This window comes from Triturus cristatus, chromosome 1_2 (assembly GCF_964204655.1).
Source record: "Triturus cristatus chromosome 1_2, aTriCri1.1, whole genome shotgun sequence".
In the NCBI taxonomy this organism is placed as follows: Eukaryota; Metazoa; Chordata; class Amphibia; order Caudata; family Salamandridae; genus Triturus; species Triturus cristatus.
The window spans coordinates 487456163-487473560 of NC_140580.1; positions in this window are offsets into that span (position 1 = coordinate 487456163).

Sequence of the window (17398 nt, forward strand, 5' to 3'; positions counted from 1 at the left end):
TGCTCCAGTGCAGCGACCCGGAGCTTCATGTTGGATATGTCCTTCATCATCAAAGGTTCAAAGGTTGAACTATGTCCAGTGGGTTGGGATTGGGGCACTGCTGGTCCTGCGGGCTGGCTGATGGATGTGTTGGCACAGGTTGGGAGCCCCCACCCTGGTCACCTGCATCAGCATGGCTTGGTCCTGGCTGGGTATGTGTGGCGGGCCCCTGTAGTGAAATCCACCTTGTTTCAGAAGAATTCTCCTTCACAAATTGCATTGCCACCCGGCAAAATGCCCTGGCAACGAGGTGGATGAGTCGGCAGTGCTAAGACGGATGAGGCGGTTCTTTCTCTGGTCAGGGGTCATGTTGGCTGTTGGAGTCGGAATGAAAACGTGCAATACAAAGTTAAACTAGAACTGTGTGAGTCATCATAATGCTTCTCATTGTTTCAAATCACACATGTCATCCCAAAATCCCATTAATCATCTTGAAGTATAAAGTGACCATCCATGGGAAAATACATTAACATCTCAAAGTTTGGCAGGGCCAAAGTACCCCAGTGATGACAAAGTAGGCGATTGCAAGGGCATTGTCTGGCTAAATGCAGGGTTGCACCATTTCAATACACAGCATGTATTGGAACAATGCTGTAGTATACAAATGGTATAGCACAAATGTCCCTAGTAAATGTTGATTTGTGTTGTTCCTTCTACAGCCTGCCACTGACTTGACTCCATGGCCAATGACCTAGGGAAGATGAGCTATATTTGGCAAGTGCATGTATTGTGACTCCAGAATGAATACCTGATATGGCAAGAACACAACACCCAGCACATTGCTACATAGACTTACTATGTCACAGGTATTTGAAACATGAATGGAGGTTTGCTAGCTAACTCATATTAGAGATGTTGGATACATCTCCTATATACACTATTCTAAATCCCGGGAGAACCAATCCATGGCTCATCACATGCAGTTTAAGCAATGGAATGTGTCCCGCTACATAGCCTAGTGTTTTTTCTCAAATTGTCAGCTATTGCTTCACCTTAATGTAGGTTATCAACACTCTGCATATCCATGTGATGGATGTGTGCATGCATGCTGTACATCTCATATGCACAAGTATCTTGAGATGTAACTAGCAAGTTGTAGCCGAAGTGCACTCCTGGCTCAATGGTTTGCTGTAGGACATATTGGGTAATACCCCCAGAAGTAGGATTGTGTCATAGAATGTCGACTGATAAGGCAGCGCAGACCTGTCTTTGTTCAAACACACCTTGGCTTTTCTGGTAAGCAGCCAGTGCTAGTATATAACTATGTATCCATTTTGGTTTACACAGCATGAATAAGGTGTTTAACTGGATTAGCATGTGTGGAATGCTTACATCTGGGGCAGCTAGCCCTACTTTGCCTGTTTTCACTAAAGTGTGAAACCCAACATTCTGGCTGGATGTGGCAAACCAAATGGACATAGAAGGCAATGTAGTCGCCTCCAGTAGGAATATCCGTCTGGCATGCGTTTGGGAAGTTGTCCATCTCAAGCCATGTTCCCCTAACAATCTGCTCACAAATACTCTAACACACTATGGGATATAGGACATGGTACCTCTGTCACCCCATCCATCATGAGGGCCTGCATATATTAACTACAATTCCACTTAGACATTAGTCAATATCTGATACACAGGCAACTTCGACAACTGTCATTTAGGATGTATCATGTCTGCAACAAATGCTTGGAATTGTGATGCCCGTTGAACAGGTCATTGCAAACTTCCTTCAACATCACACAAAATCCTTTCACAACACATAAAGAGTCATGTGACACTCACTGGTAGCATCTAGATCCTTGAAGCCATCCAACTCAGCCCTGGTGTATGGGTCTGGACCATCTACAAGACATACAGACATTACATAGTACATTGCCCTGTGAATGTAGAACAGATACACTGTGGACATAAGAAGCACAGTACATAGATTTAGCTAATGTCTATGTAAGTCTGCACATTGAGCATGAAGCATATGGCACAGTTGACATGGCTTAATAACACACAGGTAAGGCAGGTTGAAGTGTGCACAGATATGAGGTACCAAATCAGGAATCAGGGACATAGAGGTCTGAGCAAACAAAAATGCATATCTACTTGCAAAATGGTGCAAGGGTGCCAGCGTTGGCAAAAGCCATGAATTCATGCCCCACATTTTCACTAAATATGTAATTTTCTTTACGCTTACATGGAAAAATAGGCAATGCTGGATTTCCAAGCAATACGTGACAATGCACAATGCTGTATTTTTGATGCAACCTCTTGGATGCGTGACATCTGGGTGATGTGACAGCTGCAAAAACCCACACACACACATTACACAAATGCATCTTTTTTAAATGACACAATGGGCCACATGTGTGTGGTGTAATGTGCAATGCATGCTAACAATTAAAGGGATCGCTGTATTGCCTGTGAATAGTTGACATGACCTGCTTTATGCATTAGAATGCGTTGCAGGGGTATGTTGATAGTGCACATATGTGTGACTTCTTGCATTACTGAGGACCATTGTGCATATGGCCTAATCCCTCTGTGCAATGGCACACCATACAAGAGGCACAAACTGAAAGAGTGCACTGTATTTCATTGATTGAGCTTCCCCCAGGCCTGCCGCTAACTTGCACGGCCCTGGGGTCAGCGCATTCAAGTGTAAAACAGAGCGGCCTTGCGGCCTTTTGGAAATCGGTGCAGTGTTGCAAAGTTCAGGTCACAGGGTGTCTGCAAATTCATGGGGATTTCAGTGGTTGTGCCCACTGGCAAGGGAATGTCTTGGTGGGCCCATAGGGTCCCCTTCCCCCTCCAGAGGGCTGCCATCAGGGGGCACACTGTCAGTGCACCTCCTAACATCTTCTTTGCCTCGGGCCCACATCTTTACGGCGGCATAGGAACAGAGGCAAAGATATTTCCTCATTTGCATGGAGCCAGGCATCCTTGCACAAGAGGAAACACCTGATGGTGATGGTGCTGGGACTAGAATTGGCTCAGTGCAAAATGTTTTCATGAGGGGCTCACAAACATGTGCAACCCCATCTGGCATTCCAAAGTGCCCTGTGGGCGCACAATGTGTGTACAAATGCCGATCGTGCCCCCACAACATTCTACAATACAGCCCCTGGTGTGAATACAGGGACACACAAAGTGGCATTTTCCTATTGTCCGGCATGTGAAGGGGCCTATTAAGTAATCATTGAGGCAACGCAGGGCAGCAAGGCAGGATGATGTGCTGCATTTCATGAAATTGAGAGGACAGAAATGGCTCTTATATATACGAAGATGTGAAGCATTTCTTCACTCTCCTTGAACTGATGCAGCTCAGGCTCGCACCAACACAGGCACACTTGCACCATGGTAGCTGGGGGCCGGCATTACAAGGGGGATTGGTTCTGTGCAGGAGGAAGGGATATATTCCTGCACATTAGAAAGCTCTCAAGGAATTTACCTCTTTCTATGTGTACTGTAGATTGCAGCACACATAGCTTGAGGAAATGACAAGGTCACAAACATATTTCTCTCATCCTTGCTCCATCCTCGTTGATGGGTGGTGAACTCACCCATATCCCTGGGCTACAAACCTGGAAAAATCTTGGAATGCATGCAATCCATGGGTGAATGCATGGGAACACCCATGTCACCCCGGAATGGCTTCCAGAAATGACGTGTTATTCAGTGCAACACAAGCCACTGACTTACATTGCCTTCTTTTCTAGACGACACAAGGCAGTGCAGATAGGCCCTTGCCTGACCTTTGAAATCTGTAATGAAAGTTTGTGTCATGGATGGGCAAAGACAATGATGCAAACATGATGCAAAATAGTATGAAACATAGCCAAGAGTGTTCTGGAGTGGTTGACATTAGGGCGTTCACGTACAAGGGTCCTACCCACAGGAGAGTTACTTTTTTCTCAGTTGTGGGGTGCAGGAATTTCACTCATGATGATGAGCACTGCAAAGCCTTCATGCATGCCTTGACGTGACATAATATATGTTGAGTAAGACAAGGCAGCCTAAAGCACTACAACACTGCATTACTATACTCTCAAGGAGGTGTTGCATGTGTCTTGCAATGAGTGTTCACATGCAACACAAATGGAGTTGAGACTCTGAGCCAGGTTATCAGACTCACGCAAACCTGGTGCAGTCCAAAAAGAGTTACACATCCCCAGAAGAGGCATCTGAAGGAGTAATTTGTAGGATTCAGCTTGGCTTCTCTGTTTCCATGTGTCCTGCGTTCTGCAGCACACATTGAATATGAAAAACTAGTCCGTGGATGGTTTATGTGCAGGAAGTTGAGAGAGAATTATAATGCAACTTGATATCAGATTGGGTGAAGGCAGAGGCCTTTTCTATGGCTCCAGATTTACATTCATAAGTTTAAATGACTCATCATGAATATCCATGGGTGTTGGCTGGCAAAACCCCGCAAGGTCCCAGCAAGGCACCCATGGCACAGAATAAACCAAGTAAGCCTCTTGTGGTACCTTCATGTACTCCACAGTTATGAAGACAGGATGAGCCTCAAGGGGATTTAGCATGGCCTCATGAATATTGTTAAGATGCTTGTGCCTCCAGAGGTCCAAGAGTAGTGGGACGCCAGTGGCACCAGCCCGTGGTACCTAGGCCCACATCTGTATGCATAACTATGCTAGATTGTCTTGTGGTTGCATTACCCACTTAGGAAGTGACATATAGTGGCTAGTTCAGCCACTCTACAGTGTATGTGGCATGCAGGGGACAAATTGACGGTTTAAATTTGCCATGGATGTGTCTAGGTGCCACGAGCCACTCACCTGAACACCGGGAAGTTCCAATGGGGTGTTGATGGATGCCGACTCCCGCTAAGTAATTTTCCTTGGTAGCAATGAATGGTAGTCACACTGCCTCAGTGTAAGTTCCCATGGGGAAGGGGGAATGGAAATGAAAGACAACAAAGAAACAGATCGCACAGGCTCTGCATGTCTTTCAGGACACTGGACTGCCTTGGCTGGAAGGTGATGCTCTTGACCCCTGTAAAGAACAACTTATGTTAATAGACAATTGTTATGAGAAAACAGATATTGAATAATTATTTTTTCTAACTGAGTAATTGATTACCCTTTTCAAACAGTCCTTGGGGATGTCATTGTCAAATGTGAAAGAGAGTTCTTTTAGCTAATTTAGCAAAAGATTCAACCTTGGTACAGACCAAACTTGAGTCTCGTTGAATTCAGAGTTCTTTATATTTAAAATGAAACTGTCTTAACAAATCCTTAGATGGAGTTTTGTCTATTGAGTATAAAGATGTCTTTTCAAGATGGATCTGAGAGATAAGCTCTTTCAGGAGTTTATGCAACAGCTGCGCCTATACAGGTAAGAGCAGTTGGGCTTTGGGGCCTTATTTTGATGAATGAAGACGAGGGAGAATGAAATAAATAAGTAATTTTCCCTCGTTGTCATATGTCGAACTCGCCCCCCTCAACCCCACTGCTCTACTTGCACAGGGCGCGGCTGGTATGCAAGATGTGATACACTTGTGTCCATTTATCTAACTGTTTCTTACAATTTAATTTTGATTCCCAAAACTCATGCACTGTCCTTTTGCGTCTTTCGTTACAATGTTTCAAACTCTTGTGCTGTTCTTATTGCACCTTCCTTTAGAAAAGGAATTGGTTTATCTGAACGTCAATTGAGATCTGATCATTAGGTGGCAATTCCGTGTTGAGTTACTCTTGTTTTTTCTCTCCTCCTTTGTCTTTGTCTGTAGAAGAGTGAGTGAACATGAGGACGAAGCTGGAAGAAGATCTGAGATCTGTGTGGTTGCCGTTGGGTCCTTGAAGGGGCCGGGTGATAAGTAAGACAACTGGAGTTGCTGTGATGAGAAGAGCTGGAGCTGCTGCATGAAGGGGAACAGCATTTGAAGCAGAAGATGTCCGGAGCTCAGGTGAGTGGGATTGAGCGACTTGGCCAAACACTCCTTCCAGAGCCTGGGGGAATTAAATAGATGGTAGGTGCAAGTGTGGTTCAGATGAGTCATTGGAAATTAGATCGGGGCAGGTGAATCACCAGTGATCACCAATCAGTGAGTCATGGCAACTACCAGCAAGAAACAATCAGTGAGTCATCAGCAATTACTGGCACGAAACAAGCAGTGAAATCATCAGCAATTACTGGCAGAACACAATTAGTGCATCATCAGCAATTACTGCCAGTGAAGGGCATCAGTGCCCAATACAATAACAGGTGTAAATACATGAATGTCTCATAAGAAATTGTTCTTCTTTTAAAGGTCAAGAGCCATGTTGGGGGAACAAACGAACTACTGAGACCTACTTGTGTGTACACTACCATTGCTATTAGAGAAGTCCTATTCCAAGTAAAGTCTTAATAGGGGGAGGGGCAACACTAGGGACAACAATAGGAACAAGCGGGTGGAACAGGGCAACTGGGTCATGACAAAAGGGATATATGACACATGTTGATATGTGCTTAACAACAGTTATCAGAGAGTCATTACCAACACCCAGCATATCATGTTGTAGTACATAAACATTTGTATTTGTTTTGGTCTGGAAGGGTATGTGTGGCAATTGCACAGTGCCAATGCACTGTTGCAGGGATTCTGCTTATGCACAGAACTATGCGCAGGAACCCAGGACCTTAGAGAATTGTGGTGTACCAAAAACTCCCCTCAGAACCCAGAACCCCTTATCCGACTAGCTTAGTGTCCCATTCGTTATCTGAGATCTAGCTCGGCGGTCCCAATGTATAGACAACCCAAAACAAGCGACTTAGAATATTCTCAGGAATGGTGGGAATCAGAAATACCTTTTCGTTATTATTCTCATATCAGTCCACAACAGAATAAACAGAGACACGGTTAAAGTTTAAAGAGTTTAATTTATAAACCTCGTGTCCTAAGATGCAGTATTTTGTCTAACATAAGCAGACAAATGGTTAAGATCAGAACCATCAGCATTGTTACAATACCATAGAAAATGAAAGGAGCAATCATAATAAAATGACAGTGGAAATCAGCCACCGTCCTTTCGCTACTAAACTAATAGTATTATTATTAGACCAATAGAAGGTCTCTAGGCCTGAATGGGGAACCCCATACCGTATAGGTCAGCTTAGTGGAATCACATCACAGGATCAGCTAGGCTCTCTCCTGGGAACACTCTTCTGCCGACTGAAACTAAAACATGCTGCACTACAATATTAAAAGCACTCGTCTTTCAGGTATCTGCAGCTGCGTGCATGTTATGACTAAAAAGTGGGCCGATCAACCTGCACTCAACAACATGCACCGTCTAGTGACCCAGACTTGTTTTTTACACAATGTACTGACCAAGGTCGCTGCTCACTGTCAAGGATGTTAAACAACAGACAGTTCTCATGTGAAGCAAAGTCGAGTAAGCATTTCTCAATTAATAACATATAACAACAGTGTCGCGTGCAAAAGCAGCAGAAGCGGCAAGATGGCTTTCTAACATCTAACATAGCATTGTACATAGGGAGATAGGTATCATCACTACAGCACATTGTCTTTGCCTCAAAGCTTTGTCTACATTTTGGTGACCACAAGCCCAGCTTAGGTCGCCAAAATGAGTCTGATTTATTCCAAGGAGGAATATGTTTACTATTGGCATGCATAACAATATGTTTCTATTGAGGGGTTACTTGAACTTAGGATATTGGTATGCATTCACAGACGATGGTCACCTGAGCATTTATTGACACAATCTGCCACTAGGAGTTGGAATGCATCAGTCCATGGTATCTTGGCTGGATGAACCTTGCATTTTGTAGCTGCTTTGGGCCAACTGTTTGATATTCTGACTCTTTGCGTTTTGTTTTTGCAATCGCTCCAAAACTGTACCATTGGTCCCATCTGAGTTCAGCACAACAACATGGTAGGATATAACCCTGATTGCTCCAATTGCATCTTTGCCGAGCAGGGCAAGTGTAGCCGTAATGGTACAAGGTAGGAAGCTCACACTGGCACAGTTGAGTATTTAGCATTTATATGCGTGATGTCTTAATGGCTATAATATGTGCCTGTAGAAGTTGAGGTAGTATATGTAGACTGTAGGGGTTAGACTGTGTTCCCATGTACATACTATGTGCCTCACTTCACAGTCATCAGACTAAGAGAAAACTCTTCTATCGTCCACAAGTATGAGGCTGTACACACGGCTAGCTGTATGACACAAACACATAGTTATTGCACACTATTTACTTTAGCACACCATTTTGATTGTTGTTGGATGTCTGACAGTCATTACACTGCAACAGAACACATTATCATAACCTATCCAAACTCCCTCAAACTGCTATCTTTGTTTGCGGTGTGTCTTCCCAACGGACTAGCATTTGGCACAGTTTATTTATGTACAAGATATTGGCCAACACATTGCTGCATAACTTTGTTGTGTGCCAATTACTAGCATGTGTGATGTGAGTTTTTTTATGCTTACAGTAACTATGTAGTAAGATTGCCTACATAATGGTATTGGTTATACATTACTTGTCTTTTTATTCAACCTTTTTCTTGAAGTCAGTTTATTTGTCATTCCTTGATGTGGCTAATGTATCATCAACGAAATGCTGCACATTTGGTCTCCCCGCTGTGTCCCAGCAAGTGAAGGTACATGTTTCTCTTAGTCCTCATATTCCTTGTCATCATCCTCTGTGCCTTCATGGTCCTCATTTGCCTCGCACCATGGGACATCGGTCTGCACACATATGTTGTACAAAATGCAGCATACTAGTATAATTTTAAATACCATAGGGGGAGAGTACAACATTTTGCCACAGGACATGTCGAGACAATGAAAGCGTAGCTTAAGGATTCCAAAAGCCCGCTCCACTAGGGACCAGGTCCTGCTTAGTGCCTGGTTGTACTTTTGCGGGGCATCCGTCTGGGGATGTGCATGTGGAGTTATGACCCATGGCTGTAGACTATATCCTTGGTCAGCTGAAAAGACAGGGGGGGAACAGTCAGTTGATGGGCATGATGGTTGATGTGCCCTAATTCATGTACATTCTGCTGTGTCCTGAATGACAAATACACTTTGCAAATAGTATGAGACAGTTCCTGACATTGTTTGGTATACACACACTTCCATTTTTGGTATGACTGACGCTGTGCTACACATACAAGTATACTGGCCTGTGTGATACTATTACCATGTCTAATACTTGGGCTCATGAATTCCATGAACATGGTGAATCTTTGTTAATATGGAGAGTCAGTAAGCCATGCCCTGCTAGGCCGCTCCCCAGCCACTGCATTGCCCCCCTGAGTGCCGCTCTGGTTCGCCCGCTGCCTGATTCTGATTTCCATTCCCTGATCGCCGGATCGCCGATTCCCGCCGTTTTCTTTTCTTTTTCCCCGCTCCCCTTCCCCTCACTGCCTTGGTTCCTGCCCCCCGTCGCCTGGTTTCCCGTCTCTGCTCCCCTGCGGCCCCGCCCCCTGAGCATCCCATTCGCCACCCCGCTCCCGTCTCCCAGCTGCCCCTCCCTCCCTCAGCCCCTCTTATGGAGGTCGCGCAGCGGTGAGGAGAGCATACCTTGCCCTGCTAGGTCGCTCCCCAGCCACTGCGCTGCCCCCCTGAGCGCCGCTCTGGTTCGTCTGCTGCCTGATTCTGATTCCCATTCCCTGATCGCCGGATCGCCGATTCCCGCCGTTTTTCTTTTCTTTTTGCCCACTCCCCTTCCCCTCCCTGCCTTTGTTCCCGCCCCCCCTCCCACCGTTGCCTGGTTTCCCGCCGCTGCTCCCCTGCTGCCCCGCCCACGAGCCTCCCATTCGCCACCCCGCTCCTGCCTCCCTCAGCCCCTCTTATGGAGGCCACGCACAGCGGCCGTGCCGCTCCAAAGACGCGCCAAAGGAAACCCCATCTGCGCCCGTCCGCACCTGGCTCACACCCATTGCCAGAACCCCTGGACCCCACGCTCGCCACGACGCCAGACTCAGATACTACGCCGACTCCCTCCACACACTCAACACCGGCCGACACAACATCTGCTTCCAGGCCGCCCCGAAACAGACCCACAAACCCTTCTCCTGTCGCACCTGCAGCTTCACCTGCGACAGACCCACCAAACCTCCTAGAACTGGACCCAACCACCTCCGCTGCATTCTACTCAACACCCGCTCTGCACGCAAAGACGCAGTCGAGCTCTGGGACCTGCTCGACACCTTCGCACCAGACGTGGCCTTCCTCACCGAGACCTGGTGGATCGACTCCTCGGCACCCGACATCGCCATAGCCATCCCGGACGGCTACAAGATCACCCGCAGGAACCGTGCCAATGGCATCGGAGGAGGAATAGCCATTGTCTACAAGCCCACCCTCAAGGTCACCACCCACGCAGACGACACCCTCAACACCGCCGAACACCTGCACTTCCGGATCCACACCGACCCCAACACCACCCTCAGAGGAACCCTCATCTACAGACCCCCCGGACCACGAGCACAGTTCAGCGACTCCATCGCCAACCTCACCAGCACCCACGCACTCGCCTCCACGGACTACATCCTCCTCGGGGACCTGAATTTCCACCTCGAGAACAACTACGATGCCAACTCCGCCACTCTGAACGAAAACCTCGCCAACCTCGGCCTCAGACAACTTGTCAACGCACCCACCCATGCCGCAGGCCACACGCTGGACGCTGTCTTCTCCACAAGCACCCACGTCGCCTTCGACCACACCGCCGAACCCCACTGAACCGACCACCGCTGCATCCACTTCACCTTCAAAAAGCCAACCACGCACCATCGCACCCAACAGCTGCCGCGCCGCTGCTGGAACAAAGTCACCGAAGACCAGCTGACCACCACCCTCTCCCAGAACCCACCTATCAACCCCACCTGCCCTGACGCCGCAGCCCACAACCTCAGACAGTGGATAGACGACTGCGCCAACACCCTCGCCCTACTCAAGAGACCATCCTACAGCCACGCCAGCAGGAGAGCCACCTGGTTCACCGACGAACTCCTGACCTCCAAACGCACCTGCCGGAAGCTGGAGAAGAAATGGCTCCACAAACGAACGCCAGAAAACCACACAGCCCACAAGGACGCCACCCGCAGACATCACCACCTCATCAGACTTGCCAAGAGATCCTCCTTCAAAGACCGCCTGGATAACAACGCACACGACAGCAAAGAGCTCTTCCGCATCGTGAAAGAACTCTCCAATCCCGACGCCAGCGCCAACGACATCCCACCCTCATAAGAACTGTGTGACTCACTGGCCATCTTCTTCCACCACAAGATCGCTGACATCCACGACAGCTTCAACTCCACGACCGCACCAACGATGCACGACTCCTCCCGCCCCGCGATCACTAACAGCGCCAACCGCCTGACCTCCTGGGCCAACACCAACGACGATGAGACACGCAAGATCATGAACTCCATCCACTCAGGAACTCTGTCAGACCCATGCCCACACCACGTATTCAACAAAGCAGACGCGGCCATCGCACCCCAACTACGGAAGGTCATCAACATCTCCTTTGAAAAAGCGTCATTTCCGGAAAGCTGGAAGCACGCTGAAATAAACGCCCTCCTCGAAAAGCCCAAGGTGGACCCCACGGACCTCAAGAACTTCCGACCCATCTCCCTGCTCCCGTTCCCGGCAAAGGTCATCAAGAAAATCGTCAACATCCAACTGACCCGCCACCTCGAAGACAACAGCATCCTGGACCCGTCCCAATCCGGATTCAGACGTAACCACAGCACCGAGACAGCCCTCATCACTGCCACAGACAACACGTCAACTGGACAATGGTGAAACATCAGCTCTCATCCTCCTGGACCTGTCAGCCGCATTCGACACGGTCTGCCACTGCACCCTAAAGACACGCCTCCAAGAAGCCAGAATCCAAGAGAAGGCCCTTGACTGGACCACATCCTTCCTCTCTGGCAGAACCCAGAGCGTCCATCTCCCACCTTTCTGGTCAGAAGCCACCGACATCATCTGCGGCATCCCCCAGGGCTCATCCCTCAGCCCGACACTGTTCAACATCTACATGGCCCCCCTCGCACAAGTGGCCCGCCACCACAACCTCAACATCATCTCCTACGCCGACGACACCCAGCTCATCCTCTCCCTCACCAAGGGCCCTCACACCGCCAAAACCAACATTCACGAGGGCATGAAGGCCATCGCCGACTGGATGAGGAGCAGCCGTCTGAAACTGAACTCGGACCAGACGGAGGTCCTCATCCTCAGACCCACCCCCTCAGCCTAGGACGACTCCTGGTGGCCGACCGCTCTGGGGACAGCACCGGCACCAACAGACCACGCATGCAACCTAGGATTCATCCTCGACTCCTCCCTCTCCATGTCCAAGCAAGTCAATGCCGTCTCCTCCTCCTGCTACAACACCCTACGCATGCTCCGCCGGATCTACAAATGGATCCCGACCGAATCAAGAAGAACAGTGACACAGGCCCTCGTCAGCAGCAGACTGGACTACGCCAACGCACTCTACGCAGGACTCCCAGCCAAACACCAATGGTGGCCACAACGCATCCAAAACGCCTCCGCCTGACTGATCGTCAACGCCCCCCGCCGCAGCCACATCACCCCCATCCTGAGAGACCTGCACTGGCTCCCCATCGAGAAGAGGATCACCTTCAAGCTCCTCACCCACGCACACAAAGCACTCCACAACGCCGGACCAGCCTACCTGAACAGCAGACTCAGCTTCTACACCCCCACCCGCCAGCTCCGCCCTCGCAGATGTCCCCCGCATCGAACGTGTGACCGCCGGCGGCAGATCCTTCTCTTACCTCACCTCCAAAACCTGGAACACCCTCCCAACCCACCTACGACAGACCCAAGACCTACTCGCCTTCAGAAGACTCCTCAAGACCTGGCTCTTCGAGCAGTAGCGGCACCCCCCCCCCCCATCCCTCAGCGCCTTGAGACCCTCACGGGTAAGTAGCGCGCTTTACAAGTACCCTGATTGATTGATTGATTGATTGATTGAGGAGACACTTCTCTCACACTCCTCTATTATGTTTGTTTAGGACTATTATTGGCCTCTTTGAAGTAATACATGTCAGACTTTACCAAATGTAGACACATATTTAGATATGGCAGTAGTAGTCACTGTTGTTCATTGCCTACTGCCATGGAGATTAGTGAGTGCATGTAATCGTGGGACATGATATTCTACACAAGGCAGTGCACTGTGTCCACTATGTTGACTTTGCAACTGCATTAAGCAAATGTGCATGGTGGACAAGTCAATGTGACTTGTTTTAGGTTCACTATGTTGACAGTACACAAGGGAAGAGATATTTGGGGGTCTTGTGCTGTACAATGCAACTGGTAAGTTCTTAGAACTGCACTGCCTGACTGATTTAGGACAGCGTAAGACATATTTTTCAACATGATGCGATATCCGTGATTTGCAGCCTACACTGGCAAACAATGGGTAGCATTGCAACAAGAAAGGCATATTTTATGTATGGTGGATGTGTGGATGTGTGTCCTGTGAAGGCGGTCTACCTTTTCTGCACAGTCAGTACTCTTGGAGGACTGATGGAGTAGGTTTGGCACAAAATGGCATGCACATTGTATGGCAGATTTATATATGATGATTATTGTAATTTCCGTGGGACACATGACCTGGGGAGGACAAATATTTGAAATGTTTTCAATTTCACAGGTATTGGATACATGAAATGCCTCATGACTTTGGGTGTTTCCTGTCCACAGAGACAACAGAAATTGAGGCCCTTCCTCCAAAAGGGTATTTTGACACAGTATTTTACAGAGTGTTGCATTGTTCAGGATCTTTTCACCATTTACAAAAAGATAAAGCACCTCATTTATAGGCTTTTGCCACAGGCCACAACAGAGAGTCACTTAGTTGCGCTGTCCTGCATCAAAAAGAAAGGACAGGAATGTGCCATATTAATGAGATATGGTGCATTGTTGTTCCTTCTGAATGTGCAAGATCAAAGATTAGTGACTTCACCAACACATGCACCCCTGCACCATGTTGCAGGTGTGTCTGCTTTGTGGGCTCACTTGTTTGTATGCAGTAAGGGACACCTTCCTGCTTAAAAACAAACAATGGAGACATCTTCCCTCTTTTTATGTGTGCTGCATAATGCAGCACACATAGAAGGAGTAAATAACTAGGATAAATGAAGCTATGTCTCCTTGTTATACATCCCATGCGGAGTCACACATTTTTTAAACATTTCCAGTTTCCCAGGTCCACGTAATTCTGGAAATGTGTCACAACACATTGGTATTGCATGGGGAAATCCACTATAAGACTCATGCAACACATCCCTGATGTAGAATAAGACTTTGACGCGCCAAAGGAAAGCCCATCTGCGCCCGTCCGCACCTGGCTCACACCCATTGCCAGAACCCCTGGACCCCACGCTCGCCACGACGCCAGACTCAGATACTACGCCGACTCCCTCCATGCACTCAACACCGGCCGACACAACATCTGCTTCCAGGCCGCTCCCACAAACCCTTCTCCTGTCGCACCTGCAGCTTCACCTGCGACAGACCCACCAAACCTCCTAGAACTGGACCCAACCACCTCCGCTGCATTCTACTCAACACCCGCTCTGCAGGCAAAGACGCCGTTGAGCTCTGGGACCTGCTCGACACCTTCGCACCAGACGTGGCCTTCCTCACCGAGACCTGGTGGAACGACTCCTCGGCACCCGACATCGCCATAGCCATCCCGGATGGCTACAAGATCACCCGCAGGAACCGTGCCAATGGCATCGGAGGAGGAATAGCCATTGTCTACAAGCCCACCCTCAAGGTCACCACCCACGCAGACGACACCCTCAACACCGCCGAACACCTGCACTTCCGGATCCACACCGACCGCAACACCACCCTCAGAGGAACCCTCATCTACAGACCCCCGGACCACGAGCACAGTTCAGCGACTCCATCGCCAACCTCGCCAGCACCCACACACTCGCCTCCACGGACTACATCCTCCTCGGGGACCTGAATTTCCACCTCGAGAACAACTACGATGCCAACTCCGCCACTCTGAACGAAAACCTCGCCAACCTCGGCCTCAGACAACTCGTCACAGCACCCACCCATGCCGCAGGCCACACGCTGGACGCCGTCTTCTCCACAAGCACCCACGTCGCCTTCGACCACACCTCCGAACCCCACTGAACCGACCACCGCTGCATCCACTTCACCTTCAAAAAGCCAACCACGCACCATCGCACCCAACAGCTGCCGCACCGCTGCTGGAACAAAGTCACCGAAGACCAGCTGACCACCACCCTCTCCCAGAACACACCTATCAACCCCACCTGCCCTGACGCCGCAGCCCACAACCTCAGACAGTGGATAAACAACTGCGCCAACACCCTCGCCCTACTCAAGAGACCATCCTACAGCCACGCCAGCAGGAGAGCCACCTGGTTCACCGACGAGCTCCTGACTTCCAAATGCGCCTGCCGGAAGCTGGAGAAGAAATGGCTCCACAAACGAACGCCAGAAAACCACACAGCCCACAAGGACGCCACCCGCAGACATCACCACCTCATCAGACTTGCCAAGAGATCCTCCTTCAAAGACCGCCTGGATAACAACGCACACGACAGCAAAGAGCTCTTCCGCATCGTGAAAGAACTCTCCAATCCCGACGCCAGCGCCAACGACATCCCACCCTCACAAGAACTGTGTGACTCACTGGCCATCTTCTTCCACCACAAGATCGCTGACATCCACGACAGCTTCAACTCCACGACCGCACCAACGATGCACGGCTCCTCCCGCCCCGCGATCACCAACAGCGCCAACCGCCTGACCTCCTGGGCCAACACCAACGACGATGAGACACGCAAGATCATGAACTCCATCCACTCAGGATCTCTGTCAGACCCATGCCCACACCACGTATTCAACAAAGCAGACGCGGCCATCGCACCCCAACTACGGAAGGTCATCAACATCTCCTTCGAGAAAGCGTCATTTCCGGAAAGCTGGAAGCACGCTAAAATCAACGCCCTCCTCGAAAAGCCCAAGGTGGACCCCACGGACCTCAAGAACTTCCGACCCATCTCCCTGCTCCCGTTCCCGGCAAAGGTCATCAAGAAAATCGTCAACATCCAACTGACCCGCCACCTCGAAGACAACAGCATCCTGGACCCGTCCCAATCTGGATTCAGACATAACCACAGCACCGAGACAGCCCTCATCACCGCCACAGACAACACGTCAACTGGACAATGGTGAAACATCAGCTCTCATCCTCCTGGACCTGTCAGCCGCATTCGACACGGTCTGCCACTGCACCCTAAAGACACGCCTCCAAGAAGCCAGAATCCAAGAGAAGGCCCTTGACTGGACCACATCCTTCCTCTCTGGCAGAACCCAGAGCGTCCATCTCCCACCTTTCTGGTCAGAAGCCACCGACATCATCTGCGGCATCCCCCAGGGCTCATCCCTCAGCCCGACACTGTTCAACATCTACATGGCCCCCCTCGCACAAGTGGCCCGCCACCACAACCTCAACATCATCTCCTACGCCGACGACACCCAGCTCATCCTCTCCCTCACCAAGGGCCCTCACACCGCCAAACCCAACATTCACGAGGGCATGAAGGCCATCGCCGACTGGATGAGGAGCAGCCGTCTGAAACTGAACTCGGACCAGACGGAGGTCCTCATCCTCAGACCCACCCCCTCAGCCTGGGACGACTCCTGGTGGCCGACCGCTCTGGGGACAGCACCGGCACCAACCGACCACGCATGCAACCTAGGATTCATCCTCGACTCCTCCCTCTCCATGTCCAAGCAAGTCAATGCCGTCTCCTCCTCCTGCTACAACACCCTACGCATGCTCCGCCGGATCTACAAATGGATCCCGACTGAATCAAGAAGAACAGTGACACAGGCCCTCGTCAGCAGCAGACTGGACTAAGCCGACGCACTCTACGCAGGACTCCCAACCAAACACCAATGGTGGCCACAACGCATCCAAAACGCCTCCGCCTGACTGATCGTCAACGCCCCCCGCCGCAGCCACATCACCCCCATCCTGAGAGACCTGCACTGGCTCCCCATCGAGAAGAGGATCACCTTCAAGCTCCTCACCCACGCACACAAAGCACTCCACAACGCCGGACCAGCCTACCTGAACAGCAGACTCAGCTTCTACACCCCCACCCGCCAGCTCCTCCCTCGCAGATGTCCCCCGCATCGAACGTGTGACCGCCGGCGGCAGATCCTTCTCTTACCTCACCACCAAAACCTGGAACACCCTCCCAACCCACCTACGACAGACCCAAGACCTACTCGCCTTCAGAAGACTCCTCAAGACCTGGCTCTTCGAGCAGTAGCGGCACCCCCCC